The sequence below is a fragment of the Juglans microcarpa x Juglans regia genome, chromosome 6D (genome assembly GCF_004785595.1).
Source record: "Juglans microcarpa x Juglans regia isolate MS1-56 chromosome 6D, Jm3101_v1.0, whole genome shotgun sequence".
Taxonomy (NCBI): Eukaryota; Viridiplantae; Streptophyta; class Magnoliopsida; order Fagales; family Juglandaceae; genus Juglans; species Juglans microcarpa x Juglans regia.
In genome coordinates, this window is record NC_054604.1 from 25,691,892 (window position 1) to 25,704,359 (window position 12,468).

Here is a 12,468-nt window from a genome sequence, read left to right on the forward strand (position 1 = left end):
TGGTCATTCTAAGTAGACATGCATCAGTCTAACTTACACGTTTCTTGAACCACGCTGGAAACTCATGTTGATGTGTTCGATCAATGGAATTTTGGTTGTTCACCTGACATTTCGCGTAGTGCTCCCTGCACACAGGACATAAAGGAAATCTGCGTCAGTTAGTACTACCGCTTGATCGAACATGCAACAAATTTTGCCACAAATGGGAAGGACTGAAAAACGTCGTCTGTGGGTAACAAGAAATTAATAATGGCAATGGTATATCAAGGATGCTTACTCCAAGTAGGGGCCAATTTCAGCGCAATTGTTAAGCACGTACCAACGAGCTACGATAAAGAGTTTGTCTTCTAATCGCACATCAGAAGCAATACCCAACAGACGAACTTTTTGGTTAAAGATTGAAAATCCATCTATAGTCGGCTCTTCTTGAACATCAACATTGCGGTCTGGTCGATTAAACCTCGTCTCAACATCATTAAGATACATAGAGCAAAATGTCAGGCATTCGGTGTGAATGTATGCTTCCGCTATTGAACCTTCTGGGCGTGCTTTATTTTTTACGTACCGCTTCAATTTGCCCAAATACCTCTCAAATGGGTACATCCACCGGTATTGTACTGGACCCCCAAGTATGGCCTCACGGGCTAAATGGACAACTAGGTGAACCATGACATCAAAAAATGATGGAGGGAATATCATCTCCAATTTGCACAGGATGCTTACAACATCAGTTTCAAGCTGGGACAGGCGATCGATATCTAGTGTTCTCGCACACAACTCTTTGAAGAAAGTGCTTAGTTCAGTCAACGCTAAAGCGATATCACTCCTTAAGTACCCGCCGACAGCAATAGGCAGTAAGCGCTGTAAGAAAACGTGGCAGTCATGGCTTTTCAAGCCAGAGATTTTGCAATCATGTACAGAAACACAACGGGAGATATTGGATGCGAACCCATCTGGAAATTTAACATTGGTCATCCAAGAACAAAATGTCTTCCTTTCATCTCCGCGTAACGTGTACAATGCATGAGGCATGGTAATTTTCTGCCCTTCAACCTTCAAATGCAATTCCTTTCTTAACCCTAATAACTGCAGATCACGTCTAGAGTTTATATTATCCTTTGTTTTCCCAGGAATATTCAATAAAGTGCCGAAGATGTTATCGCATATATTCTTTTCAATATGCATGATATCTAAATTATGTCGAAGTAGTAGTGTTGACCAATAAGGTAACTTGAAAAATATGCTGTGCTTCGTCCAGTTCAACTCTACAGCAGTCCGTTTTCTCTTCCTAATAGATTTTCCAAATGGTACATTCCCAACCATCTGTAGCTGACTTAAAATATCTGCTCCCCCTAACAGTCTTGGTGGAATGCGATGATCTTCATTACCATTAAACAACAACTTTTTCTTCCTCCAAATGTGGTTTTGCGGGAGGAAACGCCGATGTCCCATATAACAGTGTTTCCGGCCATACTTCAACCAATTAGAATCTGTATTCTCATTGCAACATGGACATGCAAATTTTCCTTTTGTTGACCAACCGGAAAGATTCCCATAGGCAGGAAAGTCATTGATTGTCCACAATAAAGTGGCATGCAGCATGAACGTTTCCTTGGTGGAGGAATCATACATAGGTACCCCATGTTCCCAAAGTTCAAGCAATTCATCGAGCAACGGCTGCAAATAAACATCGATGTCATTCCGCGGTGATTTTGGGCCAGGAATAATGAGGGATGTCATAAAGAATTGGTCTTTCATGCATAACCACGGTGGCAAGTTATATGGTACAAGGATCACTGGCCATATGCTGTAAGGCTTAGCCATATTGTTGAAGGGATTGAAACCATCACTTGCCAAACCAAGCCTAACATTGCGAGGATCGTTAGCGAACCAACTATGTACCTCGTCAAAAGCCTTCCAAGACTTAGAGTCAGCGGGATGACGCAGAAAATTCTCATCTGTCACTCGCTTCTCTTTATGCCATCTCATTTCAGCTGCTATCTTTGTAGACAGGAAAAGCCGCTGTAATCTTGGCTTTAAAGGAAAATGCCGCAACACCTTATGAGGGATCACCCGGGTCCCATTTGTAGTTGACATCCACCTTGAGGCCTTACATATAGGGCATGAATTTAGTTTTGAATATTCCTTCCAATATAAGATGCAGTCATTGGGGCAGGCATGAATTTTGTTGTACTTGAAGCCCAAACCTCGCTCCAATGAACGAGCATCTTCATATGAGAGTGGCAATTCAGCATCCGGAAAAGCAGACTTCAACAAGTTAAGGAGCATATCAAATGACTTGATTGACCATCCACCAAGGGTTTTTATGTGTAACAATTTCACAATGAACGAAAGTTTAGAGAATTTTGTACATCCGCCGAAAAGTGGACGTCGAGCATCCTCTAATAGCTCGTCAAACGATGACACTGGTAATGCTTCAGGAAATGAATCCCGGGTCGGCAATGGAGTGCTGCTTTGGGGAACATCAACGTTTGTCCCAGCCAATATGTCGTCTAACATATTGTCCATATCATCGATGAATTCATCTTCATCACTAACAGCAACTTCTTCATCGTCCACATCGAAATTTCGGGTTTCCTCCTCACCATGGAAAATCCATTCAGTGTAGTTCAGATCGATCCCATTTATGAACAAGTGAGTCTCAACGGTAAATAAAGGGAGGAAGAGATTATTAGAACATATTCGACATGGACACCGAATGCGATCACTTCCCCTAGCATGGTTTTGCGCCATCTCAAGAAAATTGTTAACGCCTGCAGCATAAGCAGGTGATCGAAGTCTATTGGGCTCAGTCATCCAGCTTTTGTCCATCACTACAATAATGATACAACATTATTAGAAGAGTATAGCAACATTGTCGTTTGGAAGATATTCAAAATGAGAATATGGCAATATTAGCTCTCTGTTCTGAACACCTAATGGCAATCAGAACAGAGAGCTAATAAGGGTGGATGACAAATGTTGGGGTCTTTCTAAATAATTAGAAAGACCCCAACTACGTCTTTATGCCAATATAGTTACTGCATCTGTGGGAGAGCTAAATTAACTTGGTCTGCCAACCTCCAATGCCAAAAATGGATATATTTCTGGTGATATATATGGTGATAGAGGGGAAGTTGGCGGGGCTAGTTGGTTGAGATGAAAAAATGTAGGGTTGAGAGCGAAGACGTCTATTAAAACCAAATCGCCTTGGAGAGTTGTGAAGTGGGTCTTGAGTTCAACGAATCCCAATCTAATTCTTTGAACTCAATAAGCAAAGGTTTATTGATAGCTGCAATAGCTTTAAATCTCACATACCAGTAGGGTATGCAGTCAGCGTTCAAATGCTCGAAATATAATCGTTCATATTCCGAGCATAGGCCCTATGGATGAGAGCACTAGTCTGTCTAAATACAATAACAATTACGTACAGTTCATGAGAGCACAACATCTTCACAAATTATCTAGAGAGAGAGAGAGAGAGAGAGAGTTTGGCGTGTGAAAAAACAAAGGGCCAGGAGAAGTGCATAAAAAGAAATGAAACATCTAGGAAAAACATTATTAGATCATATTGTAGACCATTGAGAGAAGAAAACAGAGAGTAACACCCACATTGGATATGAATCTAAGGAATATATAGGGTTGCAAATACATGAGGAATGTATCATGTATTTCCACAATTTCTTATGCAATGATGTAGGTAGAGCTCCACATGGTTAGAATGGAGTTTTACAGACAAAATCATGTTATAATCTAACTTGCTGGTCCCATACCAATTTTTCAAACTTTGCACAGTAGGAAAAACTTTTGTAACGTGACATTTATGAGAAATGTATTACTTTTATATTCCAAGGAAGGAAAAGTGAGTAGTTGAGTATTATTCAAGGTAGAACTAATATTGTAGTTCTAATCCAGACTCAATTTACAAAGCCAATTGAGTCCCCCTTTGATCCGCGTCATTCCCCAAGTATGCACAAAACCATCAAACTCCCAACTAATATTTAAAATAGCGGTGTTAGACAGTCATTTGCGGGTTTTTGGTATCCAAGCTGATTTTAGGGCATACGTGATTGGGTTACGTAAAGAGAACAGATCCACATAAAAAACTATAACACTTCAAATTTGTTATTTGAATTGTTGCATGGTAAGCATTTCACATTCACAATTTTCCCCAATGGCTTTTGACGTTAGGATCAGATTTGAAATCTTACCAAAGATTATTCAACCTTTTATCGGTACACAATAATGGCCTAGAGGCGAATCCAATGTGGTGAGTATTCCTTACCATTCATGTATCGCACATGAACAGTACTACTATCATTTACCAGCAATTAGGAATTGAAGTTAGTTTTCCATCGAGGTTATTCAATATGGTGAACGTTGCCATAAAGTTAGTAATATTTGGCCTTATTGATGCTGGCATCACCTGATCTATATTTGTGGGCTTCACAGGGGTACCCTTCAAATTTATACGCAAGTAGATGTGAAGCCTGCGCACAGCTTGAAGTCAGCCAGCTTTTATCCCAATTATTAGTGTACTATGTGAGTTCCTCAAGTGGCAATGGGAGTTGTTTTCCATACTAATTTATGGTGGGAACGAGTTTTCTGTTAAGCCCACATTTCTGGCTCAGCTAGCCATATCTGGAAGTTATGCAAATTTATTGAGTTAATGTCATGATGATTTTAATCAGTGTTATGATCCACTAACGACTCATAACACTGAACTGGCACACTAGAAAAATAGTCCAAATGCACCAATTAAACAAACTAGAGGGCTAAAGGACAACCTCACACTAACAGAAAAATTCAGGTTTTTATCCTCTCATTGCTGAAACTAAGTTATAGAGAAAGAGGAAACACATGAGTTGATGCAATTGAATATATATTACTCGCGGAGACGACGAAATAGTAAAATTTCCATATGAATTGACAGGTAACAATGAAGATCTGCACAGTAGCATGCAGCAAGATAGGGTACCAAAATAAGCACAGAGCAAAAACTCCCCTTCTTGATCACACTCGTACAATGACAAGTCAAGTTGTCGAGTACCAACATAGAAAGTAATAAGCATCTTGTAGTAATTATTCGCATATGTAATGACCACTATCATAAAACAGAGAACATATTATGTAGTGGCAGTTAGGAATGATTAGCCCTTCCAAGTAGTGGGAGGGATTCAGTCAAGTAAGATCCATTAAGTAGGTAGCATGAATGGCTGCCAGCTAAGATTTATGATGGCTATAGGGAAAATAAATAAAACAACAAGTCAAGAATCCAAATGGTGCAATTGGTTGCACAGTTGAATAGGGAGAGAAATCCTGAACCCAGAAATTTTCCCCAATTGAATGTAGTATATCAATTGGTTGTTCATGAGGGGCAGGTGAATTTGATATATTCAACAAATGCAGATTCTCTGTCCTAAATGCCACGGGGAAATTACAAAACAGTTCGGGATCCGCTTAACATTACCCAACAAGACTCTATATACTTTATGCCTTAAGTGTCTCTATAAACTTAAGATATTTCCTGAATAAATGCAGGATATTTATTGACGTTAACAATAATTAAATTTGCCTTTGTTGATGACATATACCTAGTAGCTACAGTGATGAACGAATATTTGGAGGATTTAACCATCTATTAAACAAGAAAACAGGACTTATGAGAATTTGCCACAATACATTCACTAATATAATTAATAAACTCAATATAAAGATCTAAAGATATTTAATGAGTTTAATTGTAAGAAAGATACAATTTAATTACACTCAATATATATCCAAGAACCAGTAACTTAATGGGGATTCAGGTGGGAGGTGTCAACCATTCTTAGTCAGTTTGATGGAGGTCTAAAGACTGAGGTGCGAGATGGTCCAACATGCATATATACCTCATTTAAGTCACTTTTATAGACATGCACCATTATGACATGTATGTGGGTTGCTAATAATGCCAAAAACAAATGTTGAAAATATTGCCAAAATAATGGTATGTTTGGCATTCCAGTGCAAAATCCATGCATATGTGCTGTGTCAACTGCAGAATACTACCCAAGGAAAAATTCACCAGAAACTAATACCCACATCATAAGAATGGCACACAGCAGACAAAAGGCAGATACCTAGAGGAATTTGTAAGTATGTACTAATCACTAAAGATTAACTAAACCACAGCAAAATAATGAGTAATGGAATATGGCAATGCAATATCGAGAACTGCAAGGGTGAAGGGGAGCGGAAATCCATAGAGGTATAGAGTTACCTCTAGAGTTGTAAAAATTCGGGAGAAACTGAGAAATATTCAAGACAATAAACCTCCGATGTGGGTTGCCCAACAGTCACTCGACGGCGACTTAGTAGAGTCAATTCAGGTCAAAATTGGTGCCAAGAACAATTCGGGTTCCCTGTCACAGGGAACCAGAATTTCCACACTTTGTGGAGGGATCTTCTCTGCAAATAATCAGTAGATTTAGGTGCGGTGGAAGACGTTGAATGAGGAGGAGCTATCAATTCGGCGGATTTGCGACTTATCCCAACCTTTGGCCGAAAATCTTCTGCGAGTCCTGTGGATTCGAAATGCTAGGGGCCCCTCATTGTGGATGCGAATGCAACTACAGGGAGAAGGTGACCGAAGATTGCGACAATGGAGTGGAGAAGGTTGCTATGGAGAAGGGATTTCTGTGTGAGCACTGTGATTTCGTGGTAAATGGAAGAGGAAATATGAGAAGGGGGAAAGTTTTTGTGTGTTTTGTGTTTTGGGTTTCGAGGGTTTGCGGAAGGAAATTTGGTGCGTATAAGACTGGCGCCCAATTGATCTTATCTTACCGTTGGAGCACGGTTTTTGCCGACGGAAAAACCGACGTAACAAGTTATCATGAAGTTGCGACGAAAAATTCTGACGTAGTAGACCATAATATCGCTGCAACAAGTAAGGCAATACCCAATAAATGAAAACAATTTAAGTTGCTGTTAAATGTGACCAGCGACCACAAACTCGCTGTAATTAACCGCATATTGCGGCGTTTTTTATTACGGCAAAATTAAAACCGCCGCAATAGACCTGTTTTCTTGTAGTGATAAAACTTTAGGTACGTACATATATATTTCAAGCCGCAATCAACAATATTTAAAGACAGATCGTTACAATATTCCAAAATGAGAAACATTTCTATTCTCAGCGAGCTCAATGAACTTCTGGATATATAGGTATTGGTCATTGCCATATTGGCAGATAATTTCTACAGATTATCTTTCATGAATGTCGCCATCTTACCCCTGATCTTGAGGCCGAGAGACGTACGTTATTCTTGTCCATTATCGTTGCTGTCATTACATACCATAAGTACATGAGGGGTGATCTTCCTTAACAAGAGGGACAGTCGCGCTAGATTGAGATGAATATATATATATATATATATATATATATATATATATATATATATTATCTATCAGGTTAATTAATTACAATAAAAGGCAATCTTGATCATGGTACAGGAATTAGAAATATCGATCCTTATAATTCGCAGTTATAAATTTCTATATACGAGCTTAAAGTACGTACTAGCTAGCTTTAATGTTTATTTCATATATGAGATCTCCTAATTAGGCTGGTGTGTATTGGTTTATTTGAAGGGCAACTTCCTTAATTATATCAGTTTCCATTTTCTACGATCATTGCGTTCTTGCATCAAATAGGGTTCCATGGTCTTCTTTCAAATAGATAAATGGTTTGTACAAACTCGAAATGATCATTACTCATCATGTTATACTTTTTAATTAATTCCTCATATGCTTGTTTAACTTTTCACTGTTGTAATTAGCATATATAGTATGGAAAAAACTTTAGCCACAAAAGGATTATATAAAAATAATATCACAAACTTATGTGTCTTAATATAATTCATCAGATTGTATAGTTATTTTTATTAGAAAGTATATCTAATGGATCACGTGGCTTCTCAGATTCTGAGATTACTTTTATGTAATTCCTTTATGGTTGTGGTGCTCCTCATAATATAGTATAGATAGGTTTTCACTAGTTTTGCTTTTGGAAAATTTTTAACCCAAAATTCTTTTACTTGTAAATGATATTCTCCTGTCAAAAGTAATGAGTACTATTTATAAAATTAGGATCTATCTTCTTGTTTATATATATATATATATATATATATATATATATATATATATATAACTAATCCCATATAATTATTTGCAGTATCAAATTACATTTAAACTTGCACTTTAAAAAGATTAAAAAGGAGAGGGAGAAGTAGTCTGTCGTTTTAGTACTATTTATTTAGCAAAAGCCCCTAGCCGTCTCCCCTTCTCTCTCTCTCTCTCTCTCTCTCTCTCTCATAAAAAATAAGAACTCCAAATCTAATTTTCGCCAGAGGAGGAGGAGGATCGAAGGTCTCGGCTTCCTCTTCCTTCTCCCCCTCCTTCTCTTCCTTCCTCCAACCACTCACCTTGTCTATCAAGGTAGTTCTTTTGGTTTAGTTTTATTTTGCTTCATTCAAGGTCGAAAAAGACAGATCTACAACTTCCGAGAGTCACACGCGGCACAAGTAGACTCCCAAGTTGCAAATCGTTTAGAAGAAAGTGGAGGTTTTGCGAAAATCACCATGAGTGGTCCTCACGCGCCACCCTTTCTTGCCACATGCATAAGATCATCACACTCGCTACCACTAGATCTTTTAGATCTGACTTTTGTGGTTAAAAAGAGACAAGCGTATTACCTTCATGTGCTGTCATAGATTTCGAAGTTTATCGGAGTTGATAGAAATTGTAATCCGTCATTTTTTGTATCTATCTTACTGATTTCTATTTTTCTTTTCTTATTGTTAATTAAAAAAAATAAAAAGAGTTTGTCCTTCGGACTTTTGTCTGTAGAGGTTGAGTCATCTCTTTCTATAAAGAGTGTGGTTGGACTATCTCTTGGACGTTTGTCTGTAGAGAGTATCAACAGTAGTGAAGACCAGACTAATCACAAAAAGAAATAGTATACTTGTAGAGCTCTAAATTCATTATTTTGGTCTATGATGTCATGTTTGATATGGAGACATCTTGAAATGTATTCATTCATGGATGTAAGTTTCTTGATGAATGAATAATTATAATTTCCCTTAAAATAATTAATAAAAAAGTTGCTACTGTTGTAATTTTTTAAATCATTACAAAGGACATGTAAGGTAACTCATGATTCAAGAATTTCATGTCCTGCCTTCCTATACTAATTAATTCAAAATTTATTCTTTCATATGATTCACATATATTTTTTATATGAGTTTTGTTATGTATAATTATTTTTATATATTTTTTGAATATTTTATTAATATAATTGATCAAAATAGTTATTTTATATTAAAAAAATGACACAATCAATCATATTAAAAGAATTTATAAAATATATGTAAAAGTGATTACATTGAATTTTTATTCCTATATATATCATTTTTCTTATTAAAAAATGAGATAGAAGTGAAGTGCACCCAATGCATTATGGGTGGTGCAGATTTGATATGGAACAGTGGCTCATGCATAATCCTGTGGGAACCGAAAATTTCTATTCTTTTCTTTCCCTTTTGTTTTGCTTTTGCACCTTTTGGGGGTGGGGCCTTGGGAGTTGTCCGAGACTACAGCAATTTCAACTACCAATTATCTACCCCAAGGTTCTTCATATGTGAGAATTTTATTAGAAATGCAAAAGATATATATATATATATATATATATATATATATTCTTAAGACAGAAAAATGAAAAGGAATTTGGCAACTTGGGTATTCCACAAAGAGTCATTCTATATAGTATCCATTATAGTGGTATACATAATATACACATTACGTAGATGCAAGTGGTCCATTTGTTTTTTTTTTTTCCTTTGCAAAACGCACAGATGAGACGCTACCTCTCTCTCTCTTCCTCTCTCTCTCATCATCTCTCCAGCATCTCTCATCATCTCTCTCTCTCATCAACGACTCTCTCTCTCATCAACTCTCTCTCCGACTCTTTCTCTCTCCTCAACTCTCTTTCTCATCATATCTCTCGCCGGCTCTCTCTCTCCTCGACACTCTCTCATCCCTCATGCTCTCTCTCTCAACTCGGCCTCTCTCTCTCATCTCGGTTCTCTCTCTCATCTCGGTCTCTCTCTCATCTCCGACTATCTCTCTCATCTCGGACTGTCTCTCTCTTATCAGCAGCTCTCTCTCTCTCTCATCGGTTCTCTCTCTCTCATTCTCTGTCTCTCTCTCATCTCCGCTTCTCTCTCATTATCTCTCTCTCAGTCAGATGATAAATTAGACTTAGGGAGATGTGTGGTCTAGATGATGCCACATCATGTATCTAAAATGGTTGCTCATAAACAGTGGCTGCTCTCTATATTTGCATCCCAGGTCGATCAATAGTACATGATCATCATCAGAATGACAGTTGTGATGTGGACCTGCAATGCCAATATCAAGCTGTGGACCAGAGTAGTTAGATGTCTTTGTATTTTCATGAAAGTCAATAAACAATATAAAAGATCCCTTTTTTATATATAAAATAACAATTCTGCTTTGTACAACCGCCCTTGCGGAACCTTGAGTAACCAAATGACGTGATTCTGACAGAATTTAACAACTCACCTATCACTGTCACACACACTCTCTCTCTATTCTCTCAAAAACCGAAGTGTTTCCAGACTCAAGCGGAAGAACAGAAATGAACCCACCATGTTATGTCTGAGACCAAACCCTTCATTTTTTTTCTTCTTCTTTCTTTATCTGTCTTCCTCTTCATCTCTTCAGCCTTCGCAAGCTCTCGAGTCCACTTATATACCTCTCTCTAAAATTCAAGATCATCTGCCGTTGCTTAGCACAAGATGGAATCTCAAGTGAAGCATGCGGTGGTGGTGAAAGTAATGGGTCTGACCAGATCAAAATAACAGGTGACTCAGGTGAGAGTCAAGTTTCTGGACAATCAGAACTGGTTCATCATGAGGAATGTCAAGGGACCTATGAGGGAAGGCGATATCCTTACCTTACTCGAGTTTGAAAGAGAAGTAAGAAGATTGTGTTAATTGGCTACTAGTTGCTCCCCTCCTTCTCAAGTTCATTTTTTTTTTTTTTTGGGAGATAAGATGAAACCATCTTGCAATCCAAACTCAAAGTTCATATCCATCAACTATCCATCAGCAATTAAATCAACAATAGTACATCTATAAGCAATATATACAAGTAAAAGAGAAGTTCGTATAATAACTTGGTATGAAGTTTCACAAGTGTTTCAATACTACAATTGCATCAGGCTTGAGAGGTGACAGATCCATTTTTTCCTAGTTCCCGTTGTCTTGCACATTCCATCTTTCGTTTACGCCATTCCTCCATCTGCAGCAGTTTGCTTTGTATCTTTTTGCTAGACCGTCTCTGGCTTTGCATATGCTTCTTGCTCAATTTCCATCACTCTTTTGATCAGTTCCAATGGTTGCATAGCAAGGCGGATCTCTTCAGATTCTTTGATATACTGGATTTGCACAGAAGTGAATTGAGATGTAGAGATTCTATAGCGGGAAGATGCCGAAGAGAAGAAGTTATGAAGCGAGAGAAGAGCAGCGACGACGTTCAAGAAGCAGACCACAATGGTTGCGTTCCTGAAGGAGAACACTCTCCATGACTGCAGTACCTCCATGTTTCTCCTCTTCTTCCTTCTTTTTCTTCTCGAGCTAAAATAGCGATAGAATTCCAACAAGAGTTGCCTCTCTCAACAAATTGCCTTGTTTGTGGGTCCCCAACAAAGACTCCAACTTTGGTTGCATCTTGCCTCTTGGGATCCTCCGTCTCTAGTGGGCGGTACCCCTACGTCTAAGTCATCCCAGTAGCAACAATTTGTGGTCCTTCTCAAGTTCTTGCTGGTTTCTCATTGTGGTTAGTCAATGGCACTTTAAGTACCGTTGATTTAATGAAGTTTGATTTTGCAATTACCGAGTCTATTATTCTTTGAGGTGTACACAATACCATTCCATTTCAGAAAGTTTTGATTGAAGAGGGTCAGAAATGTTTTGATTGAAGAGGGATTGGGAGTTGGGAGTGATAAGTTTCAAAAAATTTTGCGATGTGCAGAGGAGAGAAATGTATAAGAAGGAAGAAGAAGAATGTCTAAAAAAAAAATTGATAGAGAAAGAGAGAGGGAATGAAATGATAAGGGCAAAATATTAAAAAAAATAATATTTGTCATTAAAAGGAGTGCCGATTGCATGGGGTTTCCCAAGCCCGATTGAAAGTAGAGTTTCTCATAAAATAAATAAATATTTATTACATTCTTATCTCATTATTTTCTTACAGTGTTGATATAACATTAATATTCATCTACTCTTTATTTGTTTTTTTTTTTTTTTTTGATAGACAATATCACATCAATATGGTATAATCGATCATAATATATATATATATATATATATATATATATATATATGTATACATATATATAACTAA

The 12,468-nt window shown here is 37.6% G+C and overlaps 2 pseudogenes; one reads left to right on the forward strand and one right to left on the reverse strand.

The window, feature by feature from the left end:
* Positions 1-10,611: 10,611 nt before the first annotated feature.
* Positions 10,612-11,061, forward strand: LOC121234298 (annotated as a pseudogene).
* Positions 11,062-11,110: 49 nt separating this feature from the next.
* LOC121234297 lies at positions 11,111-11,665 on the reverse strand (annotated as a pseudogene).
* Positions 11,666-12,468: the final 803 nt, after the last annotated feature.